At 39.9% G+C, this 20309-nt stretch overlaps 1 protein-coding gene across 9 annotated transcripts in view; it reads right to left on the bottom strand.

Annotated features, from left to right (window-relative positions):
- Positions 1 to 20309, bottom strand: part of PACC1 (proton activated chloride channel 1) — a 93470-nt gene that overhangs the window by 49044 nt on the left and 24117 nt on the right. For 7 of the 9 annotated variants that reach the window (XM_054822996.1, XM_054822998.1, XM_054822994.1 and 4 more), the window contains exons 3-4: positions 6517 to 6609; positions 5163 to 5366 (exon numbers count right to left, since the gene is read on the bottom strand). The exons of the other annotated variants lie outside the window; for them this stretch is intronic. The gene's annotated coding sequence lies outside the window, so the exon portion shown is untranslated. The remainder of the gene's footprint in view (positions 1 to 5162; positions 5367 to 6516; positions 6610 to 20309) is intronic. 9 annotated transcript variants of the gene reach the window in all.

Below are 20309 nucleotides of genomic sequence, written 5' to 3' on the forward strand. Positions count from 1 at the left end.
CCTCTGTACCCAAGGGAACTACAGTTCAGGGAAGGTCGTGAGATACACAGGAATGGAGTGAAGAGGCTGCAGTCCAGGAGGGCTGATTTACAGCACAAGGAATGGTAGATTTGAGTTGAATACCTGGAAGGGACATACATCTGTGCAGCATGACAGGCGATCTGAAGCCTCTCCTGTGGCAGCAGTGCCCAGGGAACAACGGAGAAAAGGACAATGAGATGACTGCACCAAAACCCAACAGTATCATACAGAAAATTTCAGTTGGTTGGTTTTTGGGGTTTTTTTGTTTGTTTTTCTATCAGTGAATAAATTTATATCCATTCCAGTCTAGCAGAGCACGCTCTTCCAGAGTTTAGAAGCAATGAGATTTCTGTTCAGCCTGCTACAGAAAAGACAAATTTGAATGGGGGTCCACAGGCACTAAATCTAGGTCTTCATTCTGAGCAAAATGACCGCATATAACCCAGCAATTCCCGGAAGAGTTAGTTACACCCTCTTTCCTGCTGCTCTGCACCAAAACAAGGTGTATTTTCACAAACATCTCTTTCAGCAACAGTGCTGGCTTTAAAAGCTTGTTCCCTCCAGCTTACTCCCACCTTACACCACAACCTTATTTGTGCCAGGACAACTGCTGGTATGGGCACACATTGAACTGTATTGAGGAAAATAACCCTCTCCTACCCCCTCAAAAAAGATTTTTTTTAAAATTGAATTAATTTCCTAATCTAATTCACTGTTCATTCACACAAACTGTTACAGTGGCATAAGTGAATATATGGGCAAAAGTGGGCAGCAAGCTAGAACGAACAGTGAGCGGATGGCACCACTGTGAGAAAGAAGTGTTTGTGAAACCACAGCCCCAGTGGAGGCTGCACCTGATCATTAACTGCTGCTGAAGCACACTTAACTTTGGCACCAGCTGAACTATTCAGCTCTTAACATTTTAACCTGAGCACCTAGACAAAACTCAGGTGGTCTTTCCAGTTAGAAGATACTGGCATAGAATTAAACTCTAAAATAGTAACTGGTTTAATTATTACTGAGGTCACAAATAATAATTAGTTTTAACTGTTAGCTTTAATAACTAGTATTCATTTATAGTTTCAAGGCATTCCCCCATCCTCTCATGCCTGTTACCCACTTCCACCTCGCTCACTGGACTTTCCACCCCATCAGCCACAGAGGTTGCTGGATCAGCCTTTGCCCACAGCCAGGGGACAGGAGGAAGCAGCCAAGGGAGGAGTGGGGCTCCTCTGTAGCACCTCTGCTGCTGACAGCACAGAAACTTTCATCATTGATGCCAGATCGTTTTTAGGAGACTTCTGATGCTGTTTCCAGGCTGTGCTCCTCACCGCAGTTTCAGCCTCCCGGCTGTGCCAAACACAGGTACTCAATCTGTTTGAGTACTTGCACTCTAGCTGAAGGGGTAGAAACCTCCCACAGACAGAAGGCAGAAACAAGAACTGACTTCATTCTTTCTTTGTTTTTCTCCTCCCCCCCCCCCCCAATTTATCCATCAGCTATACTTTCAAGATAAAACTAACAAGCCCTATTACTGGGTCAGATCTTTTCCAGCTGTGCAAGAATCAAACAAATGAGACAGCTAAAAGTGCCCCCAGCTGGTAAAGCAGGATGCTGCCTCAAGAGCTCTTGCTCAGCTTTTCTTTACTCTTACCCAAGATATGCTTCCTACTCTGTGGTTTTTCTGTTTTAGTTCCCAAACTCTGCTCTTTCTTCTGTATATGTGCTTCCCCCTTCTCAAGACTACTTAGTATTGCCCATTAGTCCAAATGGTTCAAATACCCAAGAAGCCTGCACTTATTTTTTTTCCCAGAATGGCTGATGTGCTTGACTATCTTTTAAAATACAATATAATTTCTTTAACTTAAAATTGCATAAAATAAAGGGCATTAGTAAAACCTCCTGATTTCAGAAAATCACCTCACTAGTTAATAATGGAATATTCAAGCACACACACAAACACATATCTTTAACCCAGCTGCATCTTCCCCTCGGATACAATTACACATGAAACAGCTTAAAGTGGTGGTAGGAGAAGTTACACAAATAATTGCGAAAACAAATTTAAGGGGAATCAGTAGTCCTAATTTTCCCCCTTGAATATTGTAAATCTTGATCTCAAAAAGAGATAAGCTCTGTGCCTATCAAGAGGGGATAAAATCACTTTTAAGATCTTATATTGCATAATGCCTGCATCTTTGAAGGTAAGTAATTACAGATATTTTACAGAGACATTCTTACTTATGTCTGTTCATATTCCAAATCAGGTTTTAAAACCTTCTTTTAGCTGAAGAAAACACAGTGGCTGCTATAATGAAGCAACAGTGAATAAATACATTGTAGGGTAATCCCAAAGACGTGCACTGTAAAACTTCAAGATGGCATTATAAGAATGAAGTTATGGTGCCCAAGTTATACTGAACCCTTGTGTCCAACAGTGCTTCCACTTGTTCTGCTCAGTGTTTATTTTAATTTCTGAGCACATCAGACTGGCATTCCGCTTGTAGGTGTAGTAAGAGAAAACCAAACTCGAACTCCCTTTGTACAATGTACAACTTTCAAGCTCGGATGCCTACGTTAAGCCAACTAAAGGTCAGAACAGAGGAGCTGCAATTATACTTGCTGTTAGAAGACACCCAAGGCCTCAGTCCAGTAATGTATCAATGAAATAGCTTAGCTTTCAGTTGCTGAGTATCATACAGAAGTTCAGTGGTACCTTCCTAGACAGGATCCTAAATACGGATTGAGTTTCCAAGTACTTTACAGTAGATCTACCAGCATTGCAAACAGGACTGTTTCTCCCTTTACTTCACTCCACAGAGTAGTACCTAGTCATGTGATTGCTTAATGCACATACAGTCCCCTTCCTATATCACAGCTGTGCCTAGGGCTGTATTAGCCAGTTTTAAAGTTTTGTTCTATACGATTTATGTGATATTCATTGTCTCAAGTAAGAGACAGTACCTCTAACAGATGGGGCTTCACATTTGCATCGGTACTGATAACTTGGACTCTTGTCTGCTCTGGCTGAAGTTAGAGGGAATTCTCCGGTTTTAAAGTCTTGCCAGTCTTAGCAAGAAGGTGTAGTAACAACGGGCTAAAAGCCTGAGCTGGCCTGATCTGCTTTTTCAGCCCTAAAAGTTGCATTTCCACGTGAGAATGAAGATGCTGTCATGCCAGCACGAGGAAAACCTGCAGTGTAACTGTATGTATTGTATCTGTTTGGAGGATAAACTGTCGCTTCCCAGAACTGCTAGCACAATACCTTCCCACAAGCATGAAATTATCTATACTGGAGGGGGAAAAAAGAAGACAGACAAGATTTTCTAACTATCATATTATGTTCCTCATACTGTCAAGTGATCTACCACCACACTGCGGTGAAGCATGTGAGGCTGGTTAAATCCCGCCACGTTATATAATTCGATGGTAACAGAGAACTAGGCACGTTAGCCAAATGACCGAGTAGATGCAGCATTTAAAAATGTCTCAACTTTGCCCTGAACAATCTTAAAGAAAAAACAAACAAAACTAACCCAGATAGTTCCATCATCCTGATTACAATCTTTGGTGATTATTTTACTCCATTTTTTTGTCTGGGACACATGACTTTCCCTCTCTATCCTCCTCAAACCCAAGCTGTGGGAGTTTTCCCATCTCCAATGCCAATGATGGGAAAGCAAGAGCAAAACTGCTGCTCTGGGTCACACAAGCTGTCACAGAGATCCTGTCCCCAACCCCAACTTCACTGTATGTATCTTAACGTGAATCTGAGGAGGCAACGTGTCCTTCAGCTACGCCACTTGCATATGATCACGAAAGCCAGTGAAGGCAGTGTGGTCTCCATCTCAGGACCAAAGCAACACGCATGCTCCCTGCGTCCTACTTTTGTCAAGCAAATACCTGCTCATCTAAATTATATCTCAAATATTTTGGGGGTGACGCCTAAATTTGTACTAAGTGTGCAATTTAAATGAAGTATATAACTTCCCATTCAAGTCCATAAAGCTATATTGCAACACCATTTCTCTCTAACTGATTTGCAGCCCAATTCATCTTTAAAGGTAGGTTCCCACAGTAGAACAGATGGCAAACTAATAAGGAATGCACAGTCCAAATATACTGAGCATACACTGCCAGTACACAGTGAATCAGTATATGATTCACCCACTTTCATAAAACAGTTGTGACCTTTCATCTGACTACTTCCTCAAACACAATACAGAGAAATATATATAACATATGGAAATCAGGAACCAACAAACTGGGGGAATAATAATAGCTCATCTCATGATTTTCTGCTGTTGTGCTAATCCTTACTACATGCTCTAGCAAACATTTGTGTCACCTCTTGCTATCCTTTGACTAATTAACCAGACCAACTAAGGCATAGGTTGCTCTTTGTTATTAAATGAGTGAAGGCAGAGAATACCTAGACTTTTGAGGCATCAGGCCCTAGAGGCCTCGCAAAGGGATGATTTAAAAAAATATAAGAAACAATTTATATGAATAAATAATATACCCATCTGCAGATAGAGAATCTAATTCTGTATTTTAAAAGTGACATTTATTTGTACAACTAACTTTCCTTTCTGCCACTTACAATGTAAAGCTGATAACAGGCAATGAGTACAAACATTAAATTTCGTCAACAAACACAGCTTACACTTATAATTAGGGAAGGTAAGGTTAACATGCTACAGCATTGCACCACAGATCTTTTCACCACCACGAGTGAAAAATTGCAGGCATAAAATTTAGCACCAGACCAAAATCCTCTCAAGCACCTACTAGCAATATATCGCCCCATTAGGCATTTTGAAACAATTAATTATATATTGTAGAAAAAGCCCTACATGGTCTCTAGCAACACAAGGTGATACACATCAAGAGGAGAACGTATTTTAAATGTTACGCAAAGCTTTGGCAGGAAGATTGAAGCAGCACCATTGTAATCCAAACCCCAAACCAGCAGAGTTGAGATAGAGGAGAAAGATCAGAGTTCCATTGCATTCTACCAGGACATCATACATATAAAAGAAACATATGATAAATCTGAGAAGCAAAGGCTAAATGTGTTTTCAAGGGACGCCATGCTGCAAGTATTTTGCAAACAGTGAAAAACAGTGCATTTTTCTCACAATATATGACTTTGTAAACTGGTGCTCTGCTGCATTTTTTTCTTCCTTCTAAATCACATCAGTTATTTCTTAGTAGCTCGCTCTGGTCAGGGATCATAGTATTCTAGGGACCACAGAATTGGTACCCTAAAACCCAGAAGAGACAGTTTCTTGGAATGTCATGGAGCTTGCTGCTTGCTACCTGGTTGCACGATGAGTTCGTATCTGGAGACAGAGGAGTACACAATGTGTTAGAAAATCTCCAGGGAGTGGCAAAATTATGAAAAAGGTTGACTACTAACCTGTGAAGTCACCATAGCGATGCTTTGCAATTGTTAATGATCCAGTTTCCCACCATGTGGCTAGAGGCCTGTTTTGCAACCCTCTAAGGGGTCACTTCAAAGCTATGGTACAACATCTCCCTTTTCCTGCATGAACATGGTGACAGTTTGCGTGACCCAGGGCCTAACGCTTCTACGTGTTAGACAACGCAGTGGGTCAAAATGAGTCAACCAATGAACCGTTAGCTGAAATCACAGATTTGTATTACAAAAAAAATCTTATAAACTCCATAAGGAATTGGGTCTTTTTATCCTTGGCACTGTACCAATAAGTAACAAAGAGCTCCCATCCCAAACACCACACGATCTTGATTGCTGACAAGATGCTGCAGGAGGAGGAAAAACAGGAAGAAGATGGGGATGGATAAGCATAAAAATAGCTTGAAGAAAAACAGAAGTCCAAGCTTCCTCTTTTCCTAACCATCTATTTATGTCCTTTGGCAGCGTGGCACAAATGCAGATGACTTAAAGCTACTGTATTCACTCTTAAAGAGAAATTTTCTTCTTCACTGCACTTGGGACTCTGTTTCCCCATTCCTTTACCAGCAACAGATTAGCACAGTTCGAGCAGCTCAGATGTTCAAACGCTGGTGCAAATTCTGAAAGACTGGGAATGTCTGGCAGTTACTCAAATGCTGCAACAGGCAGACACCCACAGGTATAGATGCAACGCGGTGAAATACTCAGGTCTACAGTAAAGCTTAATTACACTATCAAACACAGCTGTACCAGTCACATGCTGGGGATTTCCCAGCTGCAGACTGTATCTCCCAAAGCACACGTAGTTTGAAACAATTCGGTCACTATGTAATCAGCAACCATGTGACAATTTCATTTTCTCTTTCAAAACATCCAAACAAGTCTGGATTCAGACAGACTGTGTGGCTCGGCCACTGTGACTCTTTCTTAGTACTTTTTCTCTGCATTTATCACGTCAAATATAACACTTACTACAGGAGGACTGTACTGGCTTTTATTGAAAGTACTTCTATGATCTTCATTCAGGAAGGAAATAAACATTTTTATGTACTCACGAGATCTTTCTTTAGCAACGGGATCTGGACAAACCGTATCCAGGCCACAGGTTAAACGTGTGACAGGCATCATTGGGGTTTGAGTCTCTATCACTAGAAAATATCAGATGAAATCTCTATAAGACGATGACCATTTTAACAGAGTACAAAATAGCTAGGAACTAGGAAAAGAAAAGCCTGTATTTAAAATTCGTTGTATGTTCTAATTCTACTTGCTTATTGTTCCTCTCCTTCCCTAGTTATAAACCAGACTGCAAGCCCATGAAAGAATAGGTGCAGTTGAATTTTGTCAGCTGTCTTTTCCTCTCTGCTCATCACCTGTCAGTATTCTGTTCTCAGAGAGGAAAAGGTACTGAAAGAAATTATTCCTTACTTCCAGTTTCCTCTCTAGTCTGTGGTAATTGGCAAGTTTAAACAGCAGTATTACTAAAATAATTTTTAAAGACTTAATTCCAACATACGTGTATTAAGGAAGCAGTTTTTGCCGGGAGTACCTGCTGCGGACAGGAGAACCTTCAGTGACAATTATTTTGTTTCAGGAAGGAAAGAGGAAGCCAGAAGGGAGAATTGCACTGAGGGCCCTGTCCTTGGAATGCATTTGATTTAAAATACTAAAGCGAGAAGGTATATCCAAGCCACATTTATCACTTCCGAATGGCTATTGTTTCTGAATACTGACCAAATTCGAACACTCACTGCAAAAAATCCCAAAGAGCAGCCTTTAACATCACTAACAGATCAGCTGGATGCTATAGTTCCCTTTATATCATCCCATTGAATTTACTACACACTATTCTAAAAAAAGAAAGAAAAACACACACTAATTTGGAATAAAAAGCTGACCCATCCTCCAGATGGCCTTCTATGATGGGGTTACAGCATTGGTGGATAAGGGAAGGGCAACTGACATCATCTACCTGGACTTGTGCAAGGCATTTGACGCTGTCCCGCACGACATCCTTGTCTCTAAACTGGAGAGACGTGGATTCGATGGATGGACCACGCAGTGGATAAGGAATTGGCTGGATGGTCGCACTTGTTGTGATCAACGGCTCAATGTCCAAGTGGAGAATGGTGACAAGTGGTGTTCCTCAGGGATTCAGTACTGGGACCGGCACTGTTCAACATCTTTGTCGGCGACATGGACGGTGGGATCGAGTGCACCCTCAGCAAGTTTGCCGACGACGCCAAGCTGTGTGGTGCGGTCAACACGCTGGAGGGACGGGGTGCCATCCAGAGGGACCTTGACAGGCTGGAGAGGTGGGCCCATGCGAACCACATGAAGTTCAACAAGGCCAAGTGCAAGGTCCTGCACATGGGTCGGCCCAATCCCAAGCACAACTGTAGGCTGGGCGAGGACTGGATTGAAAGCAGCCCCGAGGAGAAGGACTTGGGGGTATTGATTGATGAGAAGCTCAACATGAGCCGGCAGTGTGCGCTTGCAGCCCAGAAAGCCAACCGTGTCCTGGGCTGCATCGAGAGGTGTGACCAGCAGGTCGAGGGAGGTGATCCTGCCCCTCTACTCCGCTCTGGTGAGACCCCACCTGCAGTACTGCGTCCAGCTCTGGGGGCCCCAGTACAGGAGAGACGTGGAGCTGTTGGAGCGAGTCCAGAGGAGGGCCACGAAGCTGATGGGAGGGCTGGAGCACCCCTCCTATGAGGACAGGCTGAGAGAGCTGGGCTTGTTCAGCCTGGAGAAAAGGCAGCTCTGGGGAGATCTAATTGCGGCTTAGCAGTACCTGAAGGGGCCTACAGGAAAGATGGCGAGGGACTGTTTATCAGGGAGTGTAGTGACAGGACAAGGGGTAATGGGTTTAAGCTGAAGGAGGGTCAATTTAGATTAGATGTTAGAAAGAAATTCTTTACTGTTAGAGTGGTGAGGCACTGGAACAGGTTGCCTAGAGAGGTTGTGGATGCCCCCTCCCTGGAAGTGTTTAAGACCAGGTTGGATGGGGCTTTGGGCAACGCGGTCTAGTGGAGGGTGTCCCTGCCCGCAGCAGGGGGGTTGGAACTAGATGGTCTTTGAGGTCCCTTCCAACCCAGACCATTCTATGATTCTATGATATGCAGGAGTCTGAGTCACAGAGGCAAAACGCACAAAATTAAAAGAAGGGCCTGCTGTATAAGACCATAAAAAAAAAAAAAAGATTATTTCCTTTTGGCTTCTGCTCGTATTTCACTCTGGAAGGCAGGCTGGTGAAAATTCTGCATACAGAACATAATGTGATGAAATATATCTGAAACCTCCTTTTGCAGCATCACTTCTGGAACAGATGGCATTATCCTCTGAGTAAGTATGGTCAGATGGATAACAGACAAATAAGTGCATGACTTGGGAAGATGTCATTAACAGGGCTTTTATGAAAATCCACTCCCCATGTAATCTTACCTCTTAGAAAAACTCTAAAAAAGGATGGTGCAAGGGTTACCTCTTTCTGATGTGGAGATGGGCTGGAGTAGGCAGGAGAATGTTAAAGTAGCAACACCTGAGCAAGGTGGTAAGAAGGCAAACACAGCTCATGCTCAAACAGTCCCTGAATAAATTGAATTAGTGTGGCAAAGAGTATAACGATGGTACTTTTCAGGCCTTTATTTATCAGAATTGGAAGAGGTAATAAGCCAGAGAACATGAAATCATCACCAATGCAAAAGAATGATGGCATTATCATTAGTAAACATTGTGCAATGATTCACTTGATTTAAATGCTAAAAAGACACTAAGAGGGCAGAATGAGTAGGAGTGAGGAGGGAGACATTGCTGCATAAAGCCATGAGCATGGTACATATGTTACAGCTGTCAGTAACCGGCAACTTCAGTATCCTAGCAGAGTAATTAAAATGATTGAAATTGATGTGGGAAAGTCAAAAGTGAGAAGCTTCTTTAAGAAGAAATCTTAGGATGGTCAAGAATTTGTAATTCCAGAGTCAAGGAGAAAATAATTTTGGCTAAAAATTGTGTCTTCTTTCACTACTCAAGTGTAAGCAGTAGTTCATTAATAAAAAGTACTATATAATGAATGAAGATAAAGAGAAATGGTAATAATCCATACGAATAAGGAGTTACAAAGGGGAAAAAAATGGACAAGGCAAGCTAGAAACATTAGCAGAAAGTCCACAGCTGACAGGACCAATGTAACATGAAGAATTAAAAAAAAAAAAATTAAAAATGTATCAAAACTACAATAGTCCTAGCAGTTATATAAACCTTTTGTCAGATAGAAATGATAAAATTTTTAACAGCAATACAGGAGAGAAATAAATTTTTAGAAATATTTCTATCCCGCATTTGCACAGATGTTCTTATGTCACATGATGTCGAACTATTTTCCAGTCTCTTAGTAACCAAGTAGGATGTTATACAACAGGTTCTAGAAATAAACATTTTAAAATCAGCCAATCCATCTACCTCACACCTAAGAACTAAGACTGAGAAGACTTGAGAACTAATCATGTTTATTTTAATAAATTAAGGCATTCCAGGGAAATTCCATTTGACTGGAAAAGTGCTAATGTTGTGCCAATAATAACAAAGGCCAACAGATGACTCAGAGAGCTAATGGATAGTTAGTCTGACGTTACTTCCAGGTAATAAAGCTGTTATAAAATTAATAAAGAATTCAAGTACTGGAACATAACTAATATCAGTCAACCCAGTTTTGTGGCAAATAGATCTTGTAAAATAAAGTTATTGCATTGTTTGATGACACAGATGTTTGGCTGATGAAAGCAATTGTATATCTGTAATATATTTGTGGAGTGCAACTGACTTAATAGGGTATGACATTCTCATTCTGAAAATTAGCACAGCACAATATCAATAAAATGTGTTAAATGGATTGAAAACTGAACGATCTAACAAAGTAATAATGAATGGAGACTTGTAACAAACTTTAGGGTTTATTATTTGTGATTTGGAAATAAATATAAATCATCAGTGATTTGGAAATAAATATATACATCCATGATAATAAGATTTGTGAGATTAATAAATTTGTGGGGATGAAAGCTGAAGATAGCCATGTAGACCAATTTGAATCACTTAATAAACTAAGCCCCTTCTAATTAAACATGTCTTAATACAGCCAAATGCAAAAGGATTAGAACTAAAAGCTCCACTAGCAGCCAAGTCTCCTCCCTGGAAAACATATGGTCTGAAAGGTACCAAGGATCACAGGTGACCCACAACCGACATCATGGCAAAAAACCCAACCCTAATATGATCCTTGTATGTATAGATACAAAAGCAAAACAGCTTTATACAACTATACGCCACACTGGTGAAACCTGCAGTGAACCACCACACCAAGTTTCACATTTTAGAAAGAACGTTTTCAAAACAGAATACGAAAAAGCCGACAAAATGATGTGAAGAGGAAAATGTCTTACAGTGATATGTTTGAAGCAAAGACTTAAAGTTCACTTGTTAACATTATTAACTAGCTTGACTTAATATATTACAGAAAATACTGGCTCCTACAGGGTTCTTTAACGTAAATACAAAGTTCAAGAAAGAAACATGGCATATTAAACAACAAGTTATTTATGACTCAAATTACCACGGGAATTCTCCGTGGCATCTTTAGTTCTTGAGGTCTTCAAGTCTGGTTACCTTTTCCAGTGTTGTAGCTCAGCATGCATTTGGATGCTTACTACTGCAGTTGAACACAAAATATTCTATACAAAGGTAACTGGGTAATAATGACCTATGATACAGAGAACAAATTAGCTGACTTGGTAGTTCTTTGTAGCTTTTTCTCCCCCTGTGGATACAGTAAATGTATTTTACTCCCTCTTCTGAGAGCTGACACCACTTCACTAGTTTTGGAATATTCTGTGTTGAGATCTGCCAGAAATCAGTAAAGATGGTCAGATCCTCAGGCTTATCATCAGAATGGGTATTCCCTGGAAAGGAAAAGGGTTTTGTTTAAAGAAAAGGTAGGGGGGCAAAGGAAGTAAAAATCCTAAGCCTGATCCCATTGACATTAATATGTGATTTGTCATTGATTTGTAGAGGCAACATCTAGAGCAAAGAGTTCATAACACTATGGAAATAGTTCTAATTTTCGGGTTCTTAATTCCACTTAGAATTTCTTCAGGAGCAACTGCTTGGCTCTGTGCATGGTGTAATAATGAGTGTCAGACCTTCCGCTTTTCCAGAAATAACCATGTCATAAGCTATGGCTTCCTTGTTTTATGTATTTACAGACATCAACAAGCCTATATAAAGCCTCTCCATAATTTGTTCATAAACAGTAGTTTTCCTTTTGATATATTTTTAGGTCAATTGCACTTAAACAATACTTCCTCAACCTACTGAACTTTGCTCTGGGACAGATGATCAAGAGAAATGCAAATACTGTACTGTTTAAAGGATAACAGCAAACATTTTCCACAGTACTTGGGGAAAGGGTAGGGTACTATGAAGTACAAAGAGTTTAGCAGGACTCCAAAGGGGTGCAGCACTCGCTTACAAACTCTGCACCTGCCCTCTGAGTTGCCTCCAAAGCAAGATAGGTGTAAATTTACCAATGTGCAAGCAGCAGAAGCTAAGTCATGATCTTTCCATTTTCTAATCAACGGTATCACTTTGAAGAAAATAGCTTTAAGCCTCTTTGCAAATAATTGTATCAAAGGGAGAATTGTAAGGAATAAGATGACTCATCAAGGAAAAGCTGCATCCATGTGCTCCTTTCCTTCTTTGGTACAAGGTACAAAAAAAAAGCGGTAAACATTTGGAGAGTGTATTTTCCTAAGGCTAGGTTGTTCTGTGCCTTCAGGCATATTACCTTTGGATATCAGACATGTCAAACCTACCCTTTTCTGAATTTTCCAGTCCAGAGGATACAAACAGGCCCAACTTCTGGCTACTGGCTCTAGTACAGGAAATCTTTTTATCAGATTCTGCCATTCCCTTCAGAGAAAGAGGTGTGGCTAAGCACAACCGTGCCCTCAAGATTTTTCATGGTCTAAAGAGCTTGACTGCTAAAGGAGCAGAGCGGACAAAAGTCACAAAAAACTGTGGAGACTTCAGTTGTTTGGTTTTGTTTGGGTTTTTTTTTTTTACATGGTTAAAATACAAGCTAAATCAGTCTCAATTACAGTACTGGGCACTGTTGCATGAATAGATTTCCCCTCACAGGGTGTAAAGTACACCACAAAAAATTCAGAGTGGTTTTGGAAAAAAAAACAATTTTCGGCTACCTTGTGTGCTAAGAAAAATCTCCTGTTCTGATTCTGTTTTGATCCCAGGCAGCTAATGCACGTCTTACTGTGCAGAGCACTTGTGTAGGGAGAGAGCCTGTTAGCATGTCCCCATTGGATGAATAGACTCTTTATGTGCAAATTTTGTTTCAAAATGCTGATTACCCACATAATTAACACTCAGAATATTGAGAAGAAAAGCACTTGGAAGATCTGTAGTTTGCAATGATTATACCTGAGCCACTGTGCATTAGAATATACACACGTACATCTCACTACATCTTAGCGAGGAAAAACCACAGCAATTTCATCAGATACCAGATAAATCCCAGCAGGTAAACAAAAACCTTACGTCGAAAAAACATTACCATGTTGATTTTTGTGCTTTCTAACTAGAAATTGTTGAGATACTCTATTTAACAACTATTTAATTTTTTTTTCAACATAGTCTTAAATTACTAAACCATTTTGAGTGGTGATTTTTAAAAGATGTTCACAAACTAAACACAGTTATATAAGGACATCCCCTGGACAGGAGATCCCTAAAGAACAAAGACATTGTATTAGTGGTTCAAATGGATGCCCCTTTTCCCTATGACTCGGTACTGGGCTAATTCACCCCATACCACACCATGTAGAAGGTCACACATCTGCTAGCATTTTCAAGGGGAAAAAGAGTGATAGAGGCCACAATAAATATCACTTTGGCTAAGTATTCTACCTTCTGAAGATTCAACTAAAGGTGCTGTTCTTCACTTGCAGATATAGTGTTTCTAAATGCTGACTACGGGTAGAGGCATCTCATGGCAGCTAAATACCAGCCCTTATATATAACTACCTGGGCAGATTCAGAATACATGTGTGATCAAAGAAAGCCAAAGTGTATACATCAGTGCAAAACACAATCAAGTTATGTCTGCTTTGTAGGAAACAAGACTTTTCTTGTAGAACTGATCATAATGCAACTCCTGTTCTGTTGGCAGAACTAGAGATTTGCGCAGGTGGCATAATTCAGCGGCCAGTAATCCAAAAGAGACTACTGAAAAAGAATCAGGCACTAAACAATAACACTGAGAATGAAGACAGGCATGAATGGACTTTGAGATGGAGAGTGGCACACAACATGAAATGAGATGGAAAATGATTGACACAGGGACAGGCAGGACAGGCACATACACAGTACAGGAAAAGGCATGGAAGCCTGGGAAGGGTGGAAGCATATGGCTACATCATGTGCAACTGAAGTCAGCGAGAGTTGACTCAAACTGGCAAAAAGTGAAGGATACACATAAAGAGGAAAGAATGGTGATGCACAGGATGTGTGTTGGTGCTGATTTTGCAGGAATCTGAAGCTAAGTAATCGAGGCTTACAGTCTGAATTTGATGGAAGATGAAAAACTGGTACAGGCAACCTTTCTTCCGCTGTTAAAATTGTATTAGGCAAAATTCACTCCATCGTAACTGAAATGTATGCCTACTGCGAATGCCTCAAACCACCACAAATTGCCTTTCAGGATCCTGCAGAGCCCTGTCATACACCTGGTCTGGATCTTCAAAGAAATCATTTTAAGTGGGTCTTGTTCTGTAAAACTCCAGCAACTAACTCAGTAACAAATGTCTTGAAGTTTCAGCAAAAATATGCCCCTTTCCCAGTTGTTAGCTATCCTGGCTGCCCCTTCAGGACCTTTGCAAGTAAAAGGAGCAGTTTTGCTACGCTTACTCACAACGAATAGCTCTTGTCACATGGCAGCCTGCTGGAACCCAGTGACACGTCTTGCATGAGTTAGGATTACAGAATCAAGCCTACGGAGACTAGCGGATAAGCTGTTCCTATCCAGTAATCTAAAATTATTCGCTGTCCTCCAGACTCCATTTTTATGTTCTCTCCCAACTCATGCTACCTTTCAGCCCTGGATCATAACGGATCTGACTTAATCCACCGTTCTGCGCTGCTGATCACTACTAAGTCTTCCCTATCTCTGTTGTCACAGTGCCACGCTTGAAGAAAAGTGAGGAATGTGGCCACTGTGGCAGCACTGAGTGAACATCACTTTTAAGGAGAATGTCCCAAATCTCATTAAAAAGAGATAAAGCCATCTGGATCCTAAGACAGATGGTTTTAAAAAAAAAAAAAAAAAACAAACCACAAAACTATTTTGAAACCAATTTACTAAGAAAAACAGAAAGGAAAATAAGTTTGCTGCCAACTAACGTTGTAGCCCTCGCTATCTATTACCACATGAACAAAGCACTCCATGACTGCCTTCAATACCATTGCCAATTATTATGACAACATACAGTATAATCGTATTATGTTTACAATATAATACATGTGAGTATTCGATAGAGCCTGGCAGGACTTCAGTCACTGCCTCTTTTATGCTTTAAAAATCCATTTTTCAAACTGAGTTTGCTGTATAACATGTTCCCTAATTACATACTTTACTGTATAGAGAAGAAAAAAGGGTATTGAAAGTGATTTCAGGCAAACCTCTTAACATTTAGTGAGATGAACCATTTTTATTCACACACATTGCACCACTACTAGCCAATATAATGTCTTTATTCTATAAACGTGCCCCACCTCATTCCCATTGACATCAGTGGCAAGTTTTCCAGAAGTTTAAACTGAAGCAAAATCAAGACCAAAACGTTCAGGACCTAGTTTTAAACGGGTTCTTACTTCACTGTTTATTCTACAATTGCAAATAACTATAAAGGTAAACAGGATTATTTAAACATCTGCTTAATTTGTGAATGACATCAGATAACAAGCTTACCAAATGACTCAATTTATATTTGCCAAATCACGTGCAAAATATGAGCAGGAGGTTGCCTTGGAAAATATGAACTAAAGACATATGCTCAGACTCAACCACCTAGTTACTAAATGACCCCATTGTCAGCCCATAGTCAATAACTCAGTCAAATTTCTGGGTGGGCTACCTACTTTGCAGATAAATCAGGACACAGGTGCAGAGATACTTAAAATAGTAGTGTGCATGCTAGCCTAGGTATACCATGCCTAAGCAACAGCATACAAATATGATTATAATGATTCTCAGGCAAGCCTGAGTTCAGAAGTAACATGGTTCACACAGCTCTTCATCTGAGTTAATGAACCTCACTAGATCCAAGATACCATTATAAATTATGATAATACACCAGCCTGGGTGCCTCTACACTGCGTTCCACTGAGCAGCCAGTTTCAGAGACCTCTTAGCTCAGGATCAGCTAAGAATAAATGAAATCAATGTAGGTTTAAAAGTTTAGATTTAAAAGCAGTAGTATTATCCACAGCTTGCTTTTCTCCAGACTATCCAGATCCCTTGCTATCATGGCTTAAATGCATTTCTATGATAAAATGTTACTTAATGCAATAATTGAATTACCAAAAAAGTGACATTGATAAATTGATGTAATGGATAAAAACCTGGTTTGATAGTGGGTTTCAGAAGGTAGTGGTTAATGGGCTGTCCTCAGCCTGGAGGCTTCTAACAAGTAGAGTACTGCACAGGTCTGGACTGGGACCCGTTCTGTTCTACATCTATCAATGTCCTGGAGGAGGCAATGAAGTGTACTCTCACCAAGTTTCTAGATGACACCAAACTGGGCAGAGCAGTCAAATATGCTCAAGAGCAGGGCCACCAGTCAAAGGGACCTAGATAGGCTAGAGGGTTGGACTGATACGAAATTACAAAATTCAGCAAGGACAAATGAAAGTCTTGCACTCAGGAAAGAAAACCCCCCTGCAGCAGTACAGGCTGGAGACCAACTGGCTGGACAGCTGGGGACATTGGCAGAATGAGCTAACAATGTGCCCTGGCAGCAAAGAAGGGCCACAACATCCTGGGCTGTACCACCAGGCACAGAGCCAGTAGATCATTAGAAGCGATTAGCCCCCTTCACTCAACACGCTTTTGACTGCATTGAGAATACGGCATCAAGAATACTGCACCCAGTTTTGGACCTCCCAGTATGAGAAGTATGCTGATAAACCAGAGTGAGTTCACTGAAGGGCCACCAAAATGGTCAGGGGGCTAGAGCAGAGGCTGGGTGAGGAGATGCTGAGGGAAGTGGGCTTGTTTAGCCTGGAGGAGAGATGGCTTTACCAAGAAGACGGACCCAGACTCTTCTCAGCACTGTATGGCAGAAGGATGAGACACAAAAGGACAAATTGAAACAAGAAAGGCTCCAATTTCATATAAGGATAAACTTTTTCACCAGCCAAGCACTGGAGCAGGTTGTCCAAAGAGGTTGTGTAGTCTCCATCTCTGGCAATATTCAAGACCTGATTTAATAAAGCTCTGAGCATGTGCATATGGATGCCACAATCTGAACTTCAGTCACTGACAAACACTGTCTTGTTCTGTTATTGAAAGGTGCTCAAAAATACATGCCACCACTGGCAGCTCCAAAGCACAGCCCTGGTTACGCAGGGGGCAGAGTCAGAGCAAGTAACAACTGCAGGGATACCTTCTTAAATGTGATGCTCAGCTTGGAAATTTTAGCGCTAGCACAGTGGTCTCAGTGGAGCTGCTTTGCAAATACCTGAAAAATGTCTGAAACCTCTTACAGACTTCTCTGATTACTGTTGGGGGATTCATTTTCACACTTCAGTATGATTTATACCATCTAAGATCCATGTATAAACTTAACAGGAAAATTTGGAATGTACGTCCTTGTATTTCTATCAAACTGGCTAAAGAGAAAACAATTTAAAGTATTAGGCTGGAGAGAAACTGTTAGCGTAATTCCTCAGGTATCTGTCTTGGGACGTACTTACTATTTTCCCTTGTGACCTTGGCACAGTAATTAGATCTATGATAAGCTGTTAGTACAAAGAAAGACTGCATTCCACACCAAAGGAGAATGGGTAACTCTGCAATAACAGAAACAGAATGAAATTAGATAAAGTGCATGGTCATACACATAGAAGTAAGAATTCCTGTGACAAGTTGGAAATAACAAATGAGGGGAAAGAAGAGGGTGTATTAGTCCATCAGAGGATGACTATGAGCAATCACTGTGGTGTGACATAGATAACACCACGATATTCTGGGTGAGATTTTGCCAGGAAAGATAGAGAAGTATTAATGTCAGGATACGAAGTGCTAATCAGAGTGAAACATATTACATGTAAGGTCTTGTCACTGATATTCAAGAAAAATTAGATCAAAATAGAGCAATTACAGAAAAGTCTGACTTGAGCTCTCAGGCAACACAGTAATAAAAATAAGGTAAATGCTAAAGATGTAGATAAAATGTCTGTTATGAAAGAAGATCAAACTATTAACAAGCTGACAAAATTCACCACTTTGAATATTTCCTTTACAATTTCCTTTACGTGTAAATAATTACAATTTAAAATGACCAGCATTATTTACTACTTTGTTTCTCTAGACATCAGTTCTAGCGTATTTTTCCTTCTGCATATCTCGTTTTTACATCTTTTGTTCCAGGACTATGGATAGCAAGAACTCTGAAATTTATTTCAACATCGATCCTCACAAATATAGATAAACTTCTGTTACTCTCAAGAGTTACAGGAAATTTTAGCAGAAATATCAGTTACCAAGGAGAAACAGAAATGACAGAATTTGATTTCATCATGAAAAGAAAGTCTGTGCAATTATGAATTTGTATTGCTGGAATGAGGAATCTTATTATCATTCTTTGGGCAAGATCACTGAAAAAACACAATTTCCCCCGCTAACTTCACAAACTTTGTCTTCAAGGCTGGCAGTAAATGTACAGTATTCTTAAATTCAGACATAATGTTAAGCACTGCATGGCACTTTGCCTGTTCAATTAATCCATATGGCTCTCCTGGTAGGTAGTTTAGAGACCTGCCTAAGGCCACAAAAGTAAATCAACTAGGAGAAGAACACAGCAATGTCCATCTCCCAGGTGTGTGCTGACCATCAGACCATGCTCCTCTTCTAGGAAGGGATCTTGGAAAATTCCAAGTTTTATGGGAAAGAGGTTCTATTTAAACATTTAAAACTTTAAAGCACTTACTGGAATAGAAAAAAGGAAACGGAAATAGAAAAGATGAGAAATCCAAGTTAATCCAAGAACATGATAGCAATTGATCACAGTGCAGTCTGGAAGGAAAATGCAATCAATACAGAGGGGAAGAAATCAAATAAAAAAAAGATATTGCTTCAGCAACTGAAGCAAAGATCCTCAAACTGCAGCTAGGGGTGATCAATGTTTTCTCACCCCTACTGTACGATGAAAACTAGAAAGCTAAACATTACGAAATGTCATCTAATGATAACATACATCTTTCTTACAACTGTGTAAAAGTGGCAAAATATGAGTCTGAAATTGCTATCAGAATTGCTACTCAGTGCTTTAGAAGTGGCTTACTCACCAAATAGACTGCTTACTCACTGCAAGGGAGTGTTTTGGTGCACCTGTGCTCCTGGAAAATGATGATAGCATGAAAATTCTCCTGGCTTTTAAAGTCTTTTCTAGATCTGGTATCAGTATGTTTGTATTTTGATGACAAACTGGTATTTTTGGTGACAATTTCAATTTGTTCCAGGTATTAGAACTTAACACTGCTAATGAAAGTAATGCTAACGTTTACAAAGTTTATGTTACCTATCTAAACAGAAAGTACCACACAGGCAAGTATCCTAAATATTAAGCAAATACTCTTTTCATTTAGGAAGTAAATCATCATGATTATTTTAAATACTATTTTGTACCTAAGAAGTAACTGGAGCCAGGACGGTATGGTCCTATATATACCTATAGGACAGCAATACTATTTTGTTATGAAAATCAGAATCTTTCATTAAAGAATTTGAACTTTTTTTTTTTAAAGGGAAAAGTAGGGAGTTCACCCTCTGTAGCTTGGAAAACTGAAGTCTCATAATCAAGAGCTCAAAAGTGAAGCTCCATTATTGGTATTTTACAGTATCTTACTCCATGTGTAGCTACAGTAACTCACTGCTAACATTTACACAGCACAATATTATCTAGAGAGAGGCAAGAATGTAAAATCCAGCTCAAAGGTTTTAGCAAGAAATTCAGAAGAAAATCTTGCCTTTGTGTTTTCTCATTCTGCCCTCTAATTCTCAGATTGTTCAGTCTCTCATCTCTGAGGGAAATACTTGAATACATACCTTCCCCTGTGTCCTATACTTGCCTTCTGGAATTAATATAGCTTATATAATTAAAAAAAAAGAAAGAAAAAAAGAAGAGACTCATCTAGATTACATGGGAAACTTATCTGACCCTCTGTTAGTACAAGAAGAGGAGAAGAATGATAGTCCAATTTCTTTCCCTCTCCTCAGATGGGTCAATATGACATAAGTGGGGACTTGACTCCACTTTCATAGGCAAGTGAGTAACTCCTAGGATTAAGAAAATAGGCATTAATGTACCTCTGATCCTTAAACCTCAAAGTCAAATCAAACTCTCTTTCCCTTTCAGACACTATTAACTTTGAGAATATTAGACTTTTTTCTTCCCGCCCATTATGTTTCATTGAGTTTTAATTCTAATTTATTTTTAATATAAGGATTCCCTTAGTTGAGTTTTCTTTTTTAAAAAAAGTTTTCTTAACGTTTTCCCTC

The sequence above is a fragment of the Grus americana genome, chromosome 3 (assembly GCF_028858705.1).
Source record: "Grus americana isolate bGruAme1 chromosome 3, bGruAme1.mat, whole genome shotgun sequence".
In the NCBI taxonomy this organism is placed as follows: Eukaryota; Metazoa; Chordata; class Aves; order Gruiformes; family Gruidae; genus Grus; species Grus americana.